The sequence below is a fragment of the Triplophysa rosa genome, linkage group LG25 (assembly GCF_024868665.1).
Source record: "Triplophysa rosa linkage group LG25, Trosa_1v2, whole genome shotgun sequence".
In the NCBI taxonomy this organism is placed as follows: Eukaryota; Metazoa; Chordata; class Actinopteri; order Cypriniformes; family Nemacheilidae; genus Triplophysa; species Triplophysa rosa.
In genome coordinates this window covers 14,419,094-14,435,138 of record NC_079914.1, presented here as the reverse complement: position 1 = coordinate 14,435,138, position 16,045 = coordinate 14,419,094, and the positions used below count along the sequence as shown (strand labels likewise).

General features: G+C 39.6%; 1 protein-coding gene across 18 annotated transcripts in view; it reads left to right on the top strand.

Annotated features, from left to right (window-relative positions):
- ptprsa (protein tyrosine phosphatase receptor type Sa) overlaps positions 1 to 16,045 on the top strand; it is a 163,830-nt gene that overhangs the window by 32,362 nt on the left and 115,423 nt on the right. For 16 of the 18 annotated variants that reach the window (XM_057325750.1, XM_057325744.1, XM_057325751.1 and 13 more), the window contains exon 2: positions 1,927 to 2,005. The exons of 1 other annotated variant lie outside the window; for it this stretch is intronic. The gene's annotated coding sequence lies outside the window, so the exon portion shown is untranslated. Of the gene's footprint in view, positions 1 to 1,926; positions 2,006 to 8,674; positions 9,033 to 16,045 lie in introns of those variants that run through there. One more of the 18 variants, XM_057325736.1, reaches the window with a different exon arrangement.

Sequence of the window (16,045 nt, the reverse complement as noted above, 5' to 3'; positions counted from 1 at the left end):
TCCACATATAAAAGAAAAAGCATTGGATTACAAATTTTATTTTAAGGCATTATAAAATAAATGATTTTGAATAATGCGTTATGTATCTACAGTATACTGCTGAATATCATATAATATTTAACTTGAATTTCTCACATTGGTTTCGTCGTCACTTAATAATTTAAAAATGAATTTTCCAGATTAAAAACAGCCTCAAACAGCGGAGCGTCGGAAGTACCTCACTCCCTTCCTGTCACGTTCCTGCGTCTGAAAGAGCGAGCGAGTCGTTCTGCTGTTTTTCATCATGTCTCCCAATTTACCCTGCACCATGATGCTCCACCATCTGTCGCCACGGTGACCGTTTCCAGTGCCAGTTTGCTGGAGAGGCTCTGAGAAGAGCAGCCACATTCAGACCATTATTAACTTGCGTCGGAGAGCGCGACCCTATCCTGTGTTTCGATAGGATTGTGTATTATTTTACAACTTCTCGGACCACCGTCCTCTTTAAACACGGAGGCTAATGTACTGTCACATCCCCCGGCGGGCTAGTGCTAGCGTTACCTCAGAGCTATGCTATATTCAGCCTGATTAATGAAGCATCTGAGTAAGGGAGTGTCAGGAGTGGTAACATAGCAGCGTGTGCGCGCACAGAGAATAAATGTCGTACATTAAACTAATTCCCAGCGCGGCCCTTCGCTCGTCTTGGCAGGCGAAGCCCATCCTCCCTGCCCCACAGCCTTATGGGACCTCTCTCGGCTCTCAGCTGTTATGATTGGGTAGTCTCGAATTAAAGCGCCCCGTCAGGACCGGGAATCATGTCCGCCCGCTGGCTGGTTGTCGTGGAAACCGTGTCCCTGAGGAGGCTCGGGCTTGTCTACGGCCTGGTATAGAGGGATGAGAGGAAATATAAAGTGAGAGGAAAAACAGTTACTGATAGAGCAACAGAAGAAACGCTTTTGACCTTTCTGTTAGAGATTAAAATAGCAAAAGGGAATTTGAGGGCTCAACAGCAGTTTTCTGTAACGTTTTAAAAGGGAAGGCGGAGGCCTTGGTTTTGTGTGATATATATATATCAGACTGTGATTTATATCAGAGTAACGTAAGTGACCAGAAGGCTCAATTTGTTTCATTGTTGAGGTCAAAAAGTATTGTATGAAAATGAAAAACCTGTTTTAAGATGGACCAAAAATCACAACATAAAGCTGAAATTTCTAAAAAGATCTGTTTGTTCACACTAAGAACTGTATTCAGTTAGGGCTGTCACGATTAAATGGCATCCAGAATAAAAGTTTGTTTGCATAATATATGTCTGTATACTGTGCATATTAATTTTGTAATTATAAACACATACACATACATAAATACAAAATATAAAAATGTATAAACGTTTTCAATTATTAGTAAATATAATTAAATACATGTAAATATTCCCTCAATATATATTCATGCATGTGTATGTTTTTGTGTTTATAAATAGAAAATTAATATGCACTGTATACAGACATACAGTATATTAGGTAAACACAGACTTTTTTCTATATGCGATAATAGAAAAAATATAATTCCTCTGTATTGTTATAGCTACAGTTGTGTGTGGGCTACATTTTTTATATAATATTTGATACTATATATATATTTTATAGTTATCTTTATTGTTAGTGTTTTTGGTGTAAATGGACCATATTGGTCACATTAGTCCTTTTCACACTGCAGTATTTAATTATAATTAGTCATTATTATTTAAAAAGTAATTATAAGCAGTGTGAAACGTGAAACAGATAACCCAGGATTCTGTTTACCTGGGGTTAAGAATATCCCGTGGTTAATGATTTCAAGTGTGAACAGCCCTATAGTGACTACAAAAAAGAAACTTCTACAATCTTTATTGTATATCACATAAATCTGTCAGTCCTTTTCAATAGTTGTTTTTCTTGATTTTTGCGTTAGGTGCAACCCAAGCGTCAGAAGAACCGGCACTAAACCCGCTGAAGAATGGAGCTGAAAAAGTTTTGAAAACATTCGAGAGGTAAGAACGACATGATATCAGAATTGGCTTTCTATAAAAGCTCGTTCCTGCACATACAAGCAGAACGATTCATTGGTATGTAAAGCGCTTCAGTTCTCCTGACAGATACCAGCTACTGGAAATGACATCTTCAGTGACACCTGAAGCCTATTTTCATGTCAAGACAACACTTATTCACATCGACATCTAAAGAAAACACATCGTTTCTGATGGTTCGATCACATTGCCATGTATTACGAGTTGAATATTTTGGGCATATTTTATACTTGTGCTCTGAAAACCCCACGTTAAATGTGTTTTTTATAAACCAGACCTAAACCACATTTGTATGTGGTTTCAAATCCGATTACAATCGTATTTTGTGAATGTGTGTCAGTATAAACAGGCAGATCGGATGTCAATAGTTTTATTCTTGGAGGACCACAGCAAACGATATTCAACCCACCAGACGATCCGATGTACTCAAGTACAGCAAGACCCAAATCAGATTTGTGCGCAAAGCCCGAGATATACAAAAGTGCAGTCAAAACATCCTTATCCTGGTTCTTACAGAGATACACACGCCAGCTCTTCCTATTTGGAATCAATGAACGTGTGGCACGGATACAAGAGTCTCGAGTTTAGCCTTTCGTGCGCGCCGCTATCACAAGCCAAAGCGGAGCACATTCAGGGAGATTATTTGTGTTTCTTTTCAACAAGCTGAGAGTGCAGAGGGTCGACACATCTGGAGCTGTAGCCGCCGGCTGTTTGCGAGACGCAGAAAGATGGAGAAACGCTATCAGCTGAATATTGCATGCCGCACCGCTGTAACAGTGAGATACGGGTATTGCACGAGGTCCACAAAGACCTCATTTCTGTTTTATTACCGAGTGCTGTCTGTGGTCTCCTGAATTCCTCGCACTTATCCATATGAGTGTGTGAATCTGTATGGACGGCACACCTTATTGAACCAAAGAAACACGCACACGCTTCGGTCTGGTTTCCCCAACACGCCGCCCTCGAGTCTCTGCCTGACGGTGTGTTTAATGCGGCTGTTAGGTGCGCATTTAACTCGGCTTTGCCCTCCAACTTTAATTCACACGAAAAAGAAACAGTCATAAATTACCATTATTCAATTATCAACGCTCCGATTACTTATAGCGGTATTTAAAGAAATGCAAATGAAGCGGGAGTCCGGGCGTGATGAATATTTATTGTGCCAGCTTATATTATTTCATGCAGTTTGGGATTCAAAGACGCATAGCTGCTCAGATGTTCCAGTAATGAGGGAATGTGTGGAAAGAGGAGCATTTTCTATTTCTATTGTAAGAAAGAAAAATCACAGATGAGATCTATGTAATATCTCAATTATTTATCTCAGACAACAATGATATTAAATGGAGAGCAAATGGAAACATGTACTCTTGCATCTCAGATGTTTCTCCTGCAAAATAGAGTCAACAATGTCGCTATTAGAGTTTGAGAAGAGATGTCAACAATGTGTCAAACTGAGCTCAGATTTGTCAAGTCTGGAATCAAAGGTCAATATTATTGAAGATCTCTATATGAACTCAAACATTTCTCATCACATTTACACAAATCCAGATTGTTTTACCTCAACAATCTACATTCATTTTCTACATTTTCTACATACATGCAATTTGAACAATTGCAGAGACTAAGTTGGTACACAAATAAGAATCTCCGCCACTATGAATGCCCTCTTATAATTTTTTGTTTTGTTTTAAACTAATGTAGGAACACGGGGTTCCTAAATGCATTATCATGAGGCCAAAATGGTCGTTCTTCATTGATTTCGGTTCTAAAGCATTGGAGAATTCTATTAAAATAACATTTTATTTGCCTTTTCAAAGCAAAAGTATATAGATAGTTTTCTATTTTCTGTTTCGATTTTGTCCTCCTCCTATGACGCAGGCTATAAAACCATGTGTATTTTATCTTCAGCAAAAAATGATTTTCTTATTAGTATTTTTGTCTTGTTTTCCAGTACAAATTTCTAAAAATTCTTGTATCAAGATCCAGCATTTTCTGGATGAGCAAAGTTTTGTTTTTAGCCAAAAAAGTATGACATTTCAATGAATTTGTGCATAAAACAAGCAAAAAAAATCTGCCAATGGGGTAATAAAAATAATCTTGAATTAAGGTTCACCTTTTTCTTAGTCACTAAATTCAAGATTATTTTTCTTACCCATTGGCAGATTTTTTTTTCTTGTTTTAAGCACAAATTCACTAAAATTTCATATTTTTTGGCTAAAAACCAGACTTATTTTCTTAGGTCATTTTGCTCATCAAGAAAACGCATCTTGATTCAATCATTTTTAGCCATTTATACTGGAAAACAAGAGAAAAATACTAAGTAAGAAAGTCATTTTTTGCAGTGTGCAGGGTTGGACGGCAGTCGCTGGGGGTTTGACCAGAGATTTGGACGTGTCCTGCGCTCTATTGATGTCCGTGGTGAAATGTGTTCGCTGTCGTGCTGATCCGGGTTTGAATGGTGGAGATCTTGTGTGCCAGACTGAGTTAAAGATGGTTGAGGGCACATTGCATTGTGGGCAAATCCTTTTCTTCTCTGACTGGGTCTCTGCAGGCGTGGAAGACTCGGATACATGGAGCTTGTTTGATTTGGTCCACCGTTGTGTACGCGGGCAGAGACACACACACACAATGTTGGTGTAGATTGGGATATTATTTTGCTCTTGTCATTCCTTTGCCACATGATTTACAGTATAAACATAGAATAGTAAACCATTAAAGAAATGTATATTATTAAATATAAATATATCTTAATATTGATAAATCAGTAAAAAGTTGACATTCTTTGTTGCTGTATGCCACTGCTCTATGTGACTCTCTAACCGAGAGAGAGAGAGAGAGAGAGAGACTTCATAGCACTCTTTATAAAAGCAGTCAATGGTGGTGCTATAGACTGTGTGTGTGTCAGGTTGGAGCTGATATCCGTTGATTAGATTCTCTGGATGGCAGGCGGTGTGTTTGCACTGCAGTGCTGTGGTGTACCGGCCCTCTGACCCGCTGGGTAAACACAACCAGAGAGCCGCTGCCTCCAAATAAGGCCAACACATCCAGAGAGCTGCCCTCCCTCACGCTCCACTACACTCCCTCTCTCCAGTTCTGCTTTCTTTCCGTTGCCATCTTTTAATCTTTCTCTCGCTCGCCTGCCTTTTTTTCACCTGAATTTAAATTCTGTTGCATTACTTGCCCTCACGTTGTTACAAATCTGTTTAAAATTATTTGTTCTGAAGAACAGAGAGAAAGACATTTGAAAGAATGCTTGTAACCAAACAGTTCTTGGCCACCATTTACTACCATAGTAGGAAAAATGACAATGGTAGTCAAAAAGTTTGCTTTCCTATATTCTTCAAAATATCTTCTTTCGTGCTCAACAGAAGAACGGAATTTATAAAGGAATGTTTCCTACTATGGTAGTCAATGGTGACCAAGAAATTCCTTTTTTGTCATGTCACCTATAGTGCTCCACGATATGATGAAATTCATACAGGTTTGGAACAACACGCAGGTGAGTCTATTTTTGGGCGAACTGTTCCTTTAAATTCAGGTGCTCCCTCTCTTCTCACTGTTTTTGTCAGACTGTGTCAAACAGAAATGAATTCCCGTGCGCCTACCCCTCACAATACAGACTTGTTTACTTTCAGTTCTGAATAAAGAAACATGCCATCTAGAGTCTGTCCTCATTATAATCCTAAAGAATAATTGACCACAGCCTACATGTGTCATATTTCCTGTGCTTTAGACACATCCCCTGTTTCACTGACCAATGAGTGTTTGCAGACGCCGTGGCATTCCGTGGACGTTTTGGCCCTTGAACCTGCATTTCCAATGGATCTGTGTGCATCTTTTAAAAATCTGTCATATTGAGCTTCATCCAGAAATGACGATGCGGTCATGTTTAATATTTATGACAGTGAATGTATGACTTCTTCCTGGTTTCTACACAGTCAATATATAGCTTTGTGTGTGTGTGTTACTGTGTGTAATGAATTCATAATCTCTGCAGTGGGTCTTTGTAGATTCCTATCAGGCAGCAGATAGGACCGCACAGTTGCACACTAATAGCTGTCAGTCTGCCTTCCTTCCTGGCTATGGATCAGTTCACTTTTAGAAGACAAATACACACACATAGCCACTCACACAGACAGAGTGTCCGTGTGTTCAGAAGTTATCCACACAGTGAGTCTGAAGATGAAAGCTGTTTTTTGAGTTTTCTGTTGGTGGTGAGAATGCATTTCTGTACCGTGTTGAAAAGTGGTTCCCCAAGGCTCTATGCGAGGCCCCCCAGATTTGATGTGCTTTCCCCCAAAACTTGGCGAGCCGGGGCCCCGTCGTTTTTTTTCTCCACCGTCAAACACGCTGAAGGTTTTGAAAGCATCATCGAGAGGCAACTTTTTTGAAAGCAGCTTCAAAGTTTTGCCTCGGAAACAGAAACAACCTCCCATGAAATTACACCGAATGTCTGTGTGCAACCGTCTGTCCCCTGGAGGAACGGTATATGAGCTATTCACAGAAACTAATAAAAATGATTCTGATTCTAAATTGTATTTATAAATGTGTTATAAATATTAACAACATATTAGCTTCACGTAGGCCTATACTACTAATTAGCCAAGTATTGCTTTGTTTATATATGGAAACATTACATCACCATAGTAATAAACACTTTATTTATATATAAATATTAATATTATAAAACAATGTTGTTGAACATGTTTTCTTCTAACTGTTTCACCACATTTTGACCTAATTACACTAAATATGTTGGCGTACCTCATTACATTGTGGACATAAGAGAATGCAAGTCAACTATAACATAACACAAAAATTAATTGGCTGATTTATTCAGCCCTACACCACATAAATGTGACTAAACCAAAGAAAAAAACCCAACCGCGCACAGAAGAAAAGCCGTCCTTGTATAGAATGCTCATTATGGTCTTATGGATTGCCGATGTCAAGCGGTAAGTGTTCTTTATCAATTCCCCCGGCTTCCTCAAATGGTTCTCCAGCCCGGTGAAATTTACCACGCCGAGCCTACCGCCACCTGGAGAACGCGGGACGCGATGTGGCGATTTATAAGCCTGATTAAACCAGGCACGTGTGAATAAGAAACATGAGGGAAATCAACATAAAATCGCAGGGACACTTTACGTGGAGTTCCTGCTGATTGGGTCTCGGCTCTTTATGAGGGTACGGATGACTGTGGCTCTCGTAGAGAATAATGCATGTGAACAATACTCCCGGGCTTCTCATTGCATGGTAGATGAATTGTCGCATGTGTTTGGGCTTTGTGTGGCACTGTTGCAAACCTTGGCTTAAGTGTGCAGATGTGTTTTATGAGAAGGTTTGGTGTACATTATGATTTTAAGTTTACCATGAGACTTTTTGTGAAATTATCATTATAAATCATAGTTCACATCTTCATTGTCAATTTTGCTTTATTGAGATCTGATTACCACACAGCTGCTGTTGGCACACAAGATCCTGAAGATGGAAATGAGTAATTTTATCTACAGTAAAGCTGTGATGACTAATATAAAGGCAGATATTAAAGATGGGGTGAAGTACTGGCAAAATGCATGCATTTTTCATGTCATACAAAATCACTTTATCTTGAATACTTCTATCTATTCCAAATTCTTCAGGGTGTAAAATCATGGATGTGACTATATGCATTTAATTCGTTTTTAGTTTTAACAAATGTGTTAATTGGCTATTTTTTTAAACGAGTAAAGAAGATTAACTGGCTTTTTATATACTATTTTATATTATATAAAGCAATGGCTTTAAAAGTCCAAGTCAATAAACCCATTCTTAATTGGCATAGCATTTTGGTGGCAAATGTGGCTTGTATTTAAATGGCTCTATGCATGTTTTCTTGCTAATCACATACTAATATCACACATTCTCTCAATATGCTTGACAGTTTGAGGTATTATTTTTCTTTCCCATAAAAATCTATTGTATGCAAGAAGATTTTTATCGTCATCTGTACTTAACAATGGAATTATATTCCTCTTGAGAACAATAGAAAGGGATAAGAAACAACAAAATATGAAAGAATACACAATAACGAAATAACGAAACGATACGCAGTAAAAAGTTCACAGTACAAGTAATAAAAGGGCCAATAGTGCGAACAGTGTCGAAAAATGTTTTTATAAAAATGTTTGTTTATAAAGATAACATTTTGTACAGGCACTGTATAAGTATTTAACTATAGTACAGTTATACTACAGCAGCCTATAGTTTTTAACAGTGATATTTTGAGATTTATATATAGATACTTACATACTTTTATCTTAATCTGTATTTGTGCATGTTTATATTTTATTTTCCTGTGCTTTGGCAGTGTAAAAATCTGTTTTATCAAGCCAATAAAGCTCCTTTGAATCTTGATATTTGTAGCAAAACTATGTAATACAAATGGTAATCAATCTGCCAAAACAAACCCATGCTTGCTATATATACTTTTCTATAATAAACCATGGTAATTCTTCATAAGGTCAGTTATTTCCTCCACTGTTAGACACGCTACTACTTTTAGGGATGGAGTGATTTTCTGTGAGGGGTTCAAATGACATGCGCGCTCATGGGCTTCACAGCGGTGACGGGAGCGCGCAGAGGACGTACCCTACTTCACTGGCAGCGGTGGGTGAACGAGGGGGGAAATAATGCAAAAGACACCCCCACCGACCGCCCCTGTCCCCTTCCACAGCCGGACCTGAAAGAAAAGAGTGTAATTCAACTGCGGTACGAGCCGGACAGACCAACGTTTAACGTTTAAAGCCGTTTAAATCGCTGCCTCGACGTGTTAACGCGCGGCTGGCTGCAGCGTCGTCGACATGGCACGGACAACCGTTTACTGAAAACTTCGCGTTTCCTTGGAGTTATTTGGATTTTTGTAACCCTCTTTTTTACAAGGATGGGACATAGTGCACTTTAGCGAGGATTTATATGGTCGTGCATCGATCGGGACGCGTTTGGAAAAGTTTTAGTAAGTGAATACGATCACTGTTTACATTTTAAGGTCGATTTGTCGTGTTTACTTGTTGATTATTTGTTATTTTTTCCACAGAATTTCTGATTATCATAGACAAAGGCGTAGTGTGTAGTGATGAAGAAGTGAAGCAACGGATTTTGTTGAACGTTTTGGTCATAAACTGTTTACTATTGCTTTACGTGTCTTTATTTTGTAGTTCAGCATAATTTTCCGTACGAAAATCAATCACGGTTTTACTACAGTAAAGCAATAGTAACCAGAAGTTTACTGTGGTCTTACTATAGTAACCATAGTTTAAGTCCTGTTTGTAGTAAAACTATGAGAATTCAAATGGTCCACCAAAAACATGCGTACTTCATGTTTACTTTTCTAAACCCATGATTTGTTTTCCTGTGTCAATTAATAGTTAAAATCCCTGTGGTTTTGTTTAGTGTCTATACACTGTAACTATAAAGTATGGGGTTGATTGTTGCCGACATTTCCTCCTTTACGAAAACTATTCGTGGTTTTATTATATTTAAATGTTTTTGGCACACTGATTACCATTTGTAAAACACAGTTGTGCTACAAATATCATGGTTAAACTATCTATAATGTAATAAAACCATGGCTCATTTTTGTAAGGGCTTGTTTTATGCCTACTGATTATGAACATCTCAGATTATTAACATATTTCCACATATTCTTTGTGAAGAATGTTGCCTTGGGGTCCTAGGTCTGAAAACCTAAACAGTAAAATCTGTATCAACAAAACATGAGACTTTTGTAAAGTAACCTTCTGTAAGTCATGCTAACTTAAAGTTTGTGTTTTTTTGGTTACAAACCAATCTTTAGTGTATATAATAATGCATTTATTTAGCAGAAATATTGGTTTTGAGCAAAAAGTTTAGTTGAGTGTAAGTGTATTTTTGACAAACCTAAAGATTTTTTAGTTCGTATGCCACTCAATAGTTTATTGCTCTTGGATTACTAGTATTATGTTTGTGTTTACCTACTGTGCAATAGTCTGTAATATGTAGTGTGCATTTACAGTACGTTTGCGTTCTGGTAAAAGTTTTTACTAAAGTAAATGCAGTGTCCAGGTATTGTCTTTAGTCACAGATAGTGTGAGGCCATTCATCACTGTAATGTGACTGGAGGGGCCCCAGATCAGAATGAGTCTGGAATGGATTGCTTGGGTTCTGCTTTTAGGAACAGTTAGATCAGAAAGTTCATTTTCAAGACTTTACATGAACTTTTTATAGTTGTCTGAAAAGTTGTCTTTCTTCTTAGAAGTAACTAGCTTAGTCAAAACAGCCACACAACGCATGGGTCAAGTGTCCAGTGGTTTGTGAATGTCTCTTTAATTGAGCAATTCCTTCTAATTACTGTCAGATTTGGAGAGATGTAAAGATAATTTTGTGGGAATTGGCAGTGCTGATACTTGTAACCAGGCAAACAATGGTATGAACAATAATAAGCCAGATGAGGTAGTCTTATGTCAGAATTTTTAAAGAGATTTCACGGAGGAAAGTGCCTCGTGCAACACTTCGTTTGTTGAGCTAACTTTGATTTCCGCTTCGCACTTTGTCTCACCTTTAGACGAAAAGTTAATTGAATTCAGCTGAGGATATGATTTCTGCTGGAACGTCTTTTGTGTGGTGTCTTCCCTGAGGTTTTAAAATTCATTTCTCCTCATTTTTTTGTGTTTTTTTTCTACACCTATTGCTGTAACCTTTCCCCAAAGAGACTTGCTGGACACACCTTGCCAAAATAAATAATTCTTTTAAACTTTACAGGGAAGCGTAGAACACTCTTGCATTTGAATGCATTTCACATTTTATATAAAAAAATATTTTGAGTAGCTAATGATTGCAGCGAATATACATCGTGGTTTGTAGGATGTGTGTTGGATTGTTTGAAAGTATATTTTCTGTTTGTATTTCTATTTCGTTTTTATTGAATCCTGTATTTAAAGACCCCGGAGGCCTTATTTGGCTCTGTTATCACTCCCTATAGTATATAGAGGAGAAGGTATTATATAATTGTTTTAGATGCTGGCCGTGTATTTAGTTGCATCATGAATCGAGATGGGGAGTGCCGAAATGCTCTATAGCTTTCCTGTGGCTCAGTGGTTTGAGCATGGCACTAGCAATGCCAAGGTCATGGGTTCGATTGGGGATTGCATGTAGTCAGAAACAAATGTATAATACAATGCAATGTAAGTCGCTTTGGATAACAGCGTCTGCCAAATACATAAATGTAAATGTTAATGTACCAAAAAATGGAATGACAGCGATATCATACACCCTGAGTTATTTATGGGTTATTTTAACCCGTATGTGCCAATATGATTGTATTCATGGATAAAATTAGCAGAGTTTGTGCAACAGTAAAAGCCGTGCAATTATCGGCTTCAGTTTTGAATAGCAAATCCAGCAGTTGCTCTAATGGCAGCTGAGCCGAAGCTCCTCACATTATCAGCAGAAAGCGAGGGGAAGAGAGATGTTCGCCGGCGTCTAAACTCTGCCAGCTAATTGTGTATATTCCTCTTAATTTGTCCCGAGTACTAAATCGGTGCTTCAGCTCACGTTGGGTGTAATTTGTCTGCTGGTAACAACAGACCGAGTGCTGTGCCTTTGAAAGAGCTCTTGCAGTCTTAATGCGTCCCGTGATTGCATCTTCACGTGCAGCCGAGCGGAAGGAGCTGCGGCCTTCCGTTTAGCGGCGCGATTACGTTCCTTCCCGCCATGACCTATGTGCCCGAAGGTCAGCCTAGTGGAATTATCCGCCGCTGGTTCGGACCTGTTCCCGAGACCTTGGTGTAAATCGAAACGTTATTCGTGACAGGCCTCGTTGAAGATGAGCAATAGCCTTTACTCATAGAAAACCTCGAGGTTACAGGTTAGGGGTGCAGGGAAGATAAGACGTCAAGCAACAGGGATTGATCCATCTCGTGCAAAGTTTAATTTCACCTCATGCTTGGCCAGTTGCCTATGTGGGGCTGCAGGGCCGATCGTCCAGTCTTTCTCGCCCCCTGGGCTCTCAGTCCTGTAGAGAAGCTGATAAAGCCAAAAGCTACTCTGAGCTGGGCCTAAGCTTATACCCCTCACCGCAAGACTGGGTTTCAAGCCAATGATATGCTCCGCTTGTTTTGATGCAGCTGTGATAATGTGTTCATTATGGAGGGAGGGGAGAACATCATGAGTTATACCTCTCGGCCAACCTCTACCACCCCTTTCCCAATCGTTTTGCCGAAGGTCACGAATTACACATGTTGCAAATGAGGGCGCACTTGTTTGATTCCCCCAGCCACGATGATTTTTCTGCATGGACTGCTTTCAGCTCTTCAAGTATGATGACCAGCTGGCACTCCAGGTTGATGGGCGTCCCGCCCACCCCCAGGGTGTTGGACAATGCAGTTCTGTCATAAACACGCCCCGCATCGGTTTAAATCCAAGTTATGACCCCTGTGAGGTTTTTGAGACGGTCCCCACCCTGATTTCCATGGCTAGAGGTCAAGATAGCCATCTGTGATTGGTCTACTTATTCTACAGTTTGGGATGGTTTATTTATGACCCCCGTTGACCCAGATTGAAGGGTTCAATCCTTATTGGATAGACTTGGGGTGTTTTGACTTGCAGCAAATAACCACGTATGGGCAACTCTTAAAACAAACATCTTCAACCATCAGTTTCAAAATTCAATTGTTTATTAGTGGCACAACCCTTTTGGATATCCCACTGATGTGGTTTACTGGTGTGGACTGGTTAAAGCTGGTTATCAGGGCTTATCAGAGCTGTTGCTTGGTGAGGCGTAGAGTGATTTGTTGGGGGTAGACAGGATGTTGATTTGGGACTGGGAAGGGTTTTGTTTGGTTTTAGTAGAGGCCATGGGGTTTACAGTGACCCTATAGAATGCTCAGGGCCCGATGGAGGGGCAGTTTTCAGCATGAGGGGCTTTTTCATGTGCTAAAAGCTTCTAATCCTCTGGGCTTTGTATGGGAGCATAAAGCTTGGGGCAAGATGGGGAAGCCATGGCTTTTTTAGAGTCTGGTCTTTTGTTGCAATTTCGACCAAATCGGGGGACATCTGTTAGGAACGGGGGTAGATTCCCAGCTGACGGGGGGAATTGGGCAGCTGGAGGAGGGGCAAAGGACAAGATACATTGGAGGGGATGGTAATCTTTGAGGGCTGATGGATGTGGATAATTGTTAGTAATGCAAGCATGGAAACACGTGCCCCTGGGAGCCTGGTCATATTTGTGTGTGCGGATAGAGGGCTGTGTGGTTATGAAACGGTCAGTCAAGTGTGGATGGGGTTAAACAGAAGATCAAATACCTGCCTGTCAATGCAAAGTGTGCTCTTTTAATTGGCAATGACAAAATGGTTTGACAGTGGAGCACTATAGCATCTAACTAGCACAAATGTCAACATGTGATTAGGCTCTGTTGGAAACTCATTACGTTCCTGAGATGAGGATCTCTTTTTCAATAAAAATCACTTCTCTTTTTGTTCTAGCTGGCGCCGAATTAGCATGAGTACTATTTTCCATATGCTTGTGTTTATTACTGGTTATGAATGTGAATATTAAATTGAGTGAAAAGATGCTTGAATCTCACATTTACAGGTCTAATTTTACCCTAAAAATAAATTATATTTTGCATGAATTGAATAAAGTATTTTAGGGCAATTTTTGCAGCTGACCATTAAGCACATTTTCAGCTAATTCCAACTGCACTTTGAATGTTTCTTTGGTATATCATGTTTTTTAAATGCATAATAAAATTATATAATTGATGATTGTTTTTTCATATTAAAGTTAAATGCTGGGTTGCTTTCGACTCTGGGTAAAATATGGATAAACCCAAATCTTGGGTTATACAGTAAATGAACCTCTACTTGGTTGTTTCAGCCCAAAAGGCTGGGTGGTTTCAACTCTTAGTTGGGTCAAATAGGGTCATTTTCTAGGTTAATTTAACGTAACAGTTAACATAAAACAACCCAGCTTTTTGCAGTGTGTACATTTCTTTGCATTTTAATTATGACAATTAAGGACTAAATGTGTCTCATATTCATAAATACAATTTCATAATGCAAGGAATTGTAACTGTTAAAATAGGTTTTCTGGTAAAATATGACCATATGTGAGATTCACTTTTTTCTAGTCCTTCTATTATTATAGATTAAAGTGGTCTAAGAAAGTGTTTTCTCTCCTTCTGCTAGTTTTTGATTTATAAGAAAACAGGCTTGTGTATAAAGCGGAAAACGATATGTACGTCCCAACTGGCATTTCAATTATGAGACGCTGTAATTATAGGCGTACAGTGTTCTCTGAGCAAACGAGGATGCTTTCTACTCGACTGAGTCAGGGACGCTGCGGATTCTGCGTCAACCGGGCGTAAAAAACAAGTGCGAGGGAGTTCATTCTCAATCTCTTTGTGCAGATTCACAAGCGCTCCATTCAAGCGAGAGGAAGAGATGATTTGCTACGTGCGAGGCAGTGCATCCCCCCGACCCTGCCCTCATGCGAGATGACATTTTCACGTGTAAATACGAGGCCTGCAGAGTGCTCGCTGTCCTCGGGCTGATTTCATCATTAACTCTGGTTTAATTGCGGTATAGAGCAAGCTGAATATGTTTATTGTATCCGTGGGTGTTAATATACAATATATCACATCTGTCCACCTAGCTGCCAACAACACGCACAGACTCGACGAGATCCCAAATAAAACCTGCTGCGTTCCCCCCTGCTTCTTTTATATCTAGTTTTCACGCTGTCAGAACCGAATTGACAAAAGCCCCCTGCAACGGAGAATATAATTGGAAAGCGAAGTAAATCGAAATAAATAAATCAACTCTCATGTTGTAGTGCAAGTAATCCAGCTTAAATATATAATACCACCTCTGGGAAATATGACAACCTGCCAATGAAGAAGATATTGCTGGTGAAGATTAGTTCCCCTCAGGACAACGTGGCCACCGTTTTTTGTATTAACGTTTTTATAGAGGCGCCTTCGGCCTTTGTTTTTTTTTTTTGCGTTCCAGAGGATTTCTTTCCCCTTTTTCAATCGTAATAGCCAAGATCATCAATGAGGCGTGAAGCTGCAGCGCTTGGCTTTTGTCACGTAAATGGGGATTTGCAAAGAAACAAAATCCCGCCACTCCTGAGATTACAGGGCCTAATATCACCTTCCTATCTCGTTGTATTAGCTCCATTACATTCTCTGCCTATTCCGACCTTGTTTTGGCATTGACTGTGGCTCTTACGTGGCTTTTTATCTACCCGTCGGGGTAGGATAGGAGCAGAAGGAAAGAGTTGAATCACACACGGCAGGAATGAATGAAGAGATGAATTGCGCGCTATCTTCCGTCCGCCTATTCAGCGCTTGATTGGGTGGGCGATAATGTCAGCGAGCGGCGGGGTGCAGGGCGGATTATAGCGTTGTGATAGTAGCGTCCTGCGCGGTAAGAATAAACTAAGAAGATAGGGGTGTGCAGGAAAAGAAATTCATATGCTTTTTTGATATGTGCTAACTAGGCGGACATGCTGTAATAGAATCATTCTTCCACTTGGGCACGTCATGAAGATGGACAATCTTACTTGTATCTTTTGCAGAGGGGACTTTGGGGAAATTGTGGGACCGATTAAGCCAATCTGGTTGCAGAGTTATCCTAATGGTGCTTTTGAAGGATGTAGCTGGAAGGTTGAGAAATGCTAACATTAACATTCAGATAAAGTAAGGGTAATTAAAGGAATAGTTTACCCCTAAACGAAAAAATCTGTCATTGTTTACCCTCTTCAAATGCATTGTGAATTCGGTTTCATGTTGATTTTAATGTTAGACCCCCAGGCAGCATGCGTGTGTATATTTTGTGCTAAAACAGCCCGAGATGATCGATACAAATTGGTAATTAACTACAGTGCCTCTTTATTGCAACTCACAATGTGCTTTTGCTTTGCGAACAGTCGACAGAGACGTGTAGCACAGGGCCGCTCTGTTTGAGTTTCGAGAGAGTTTGGAAAGT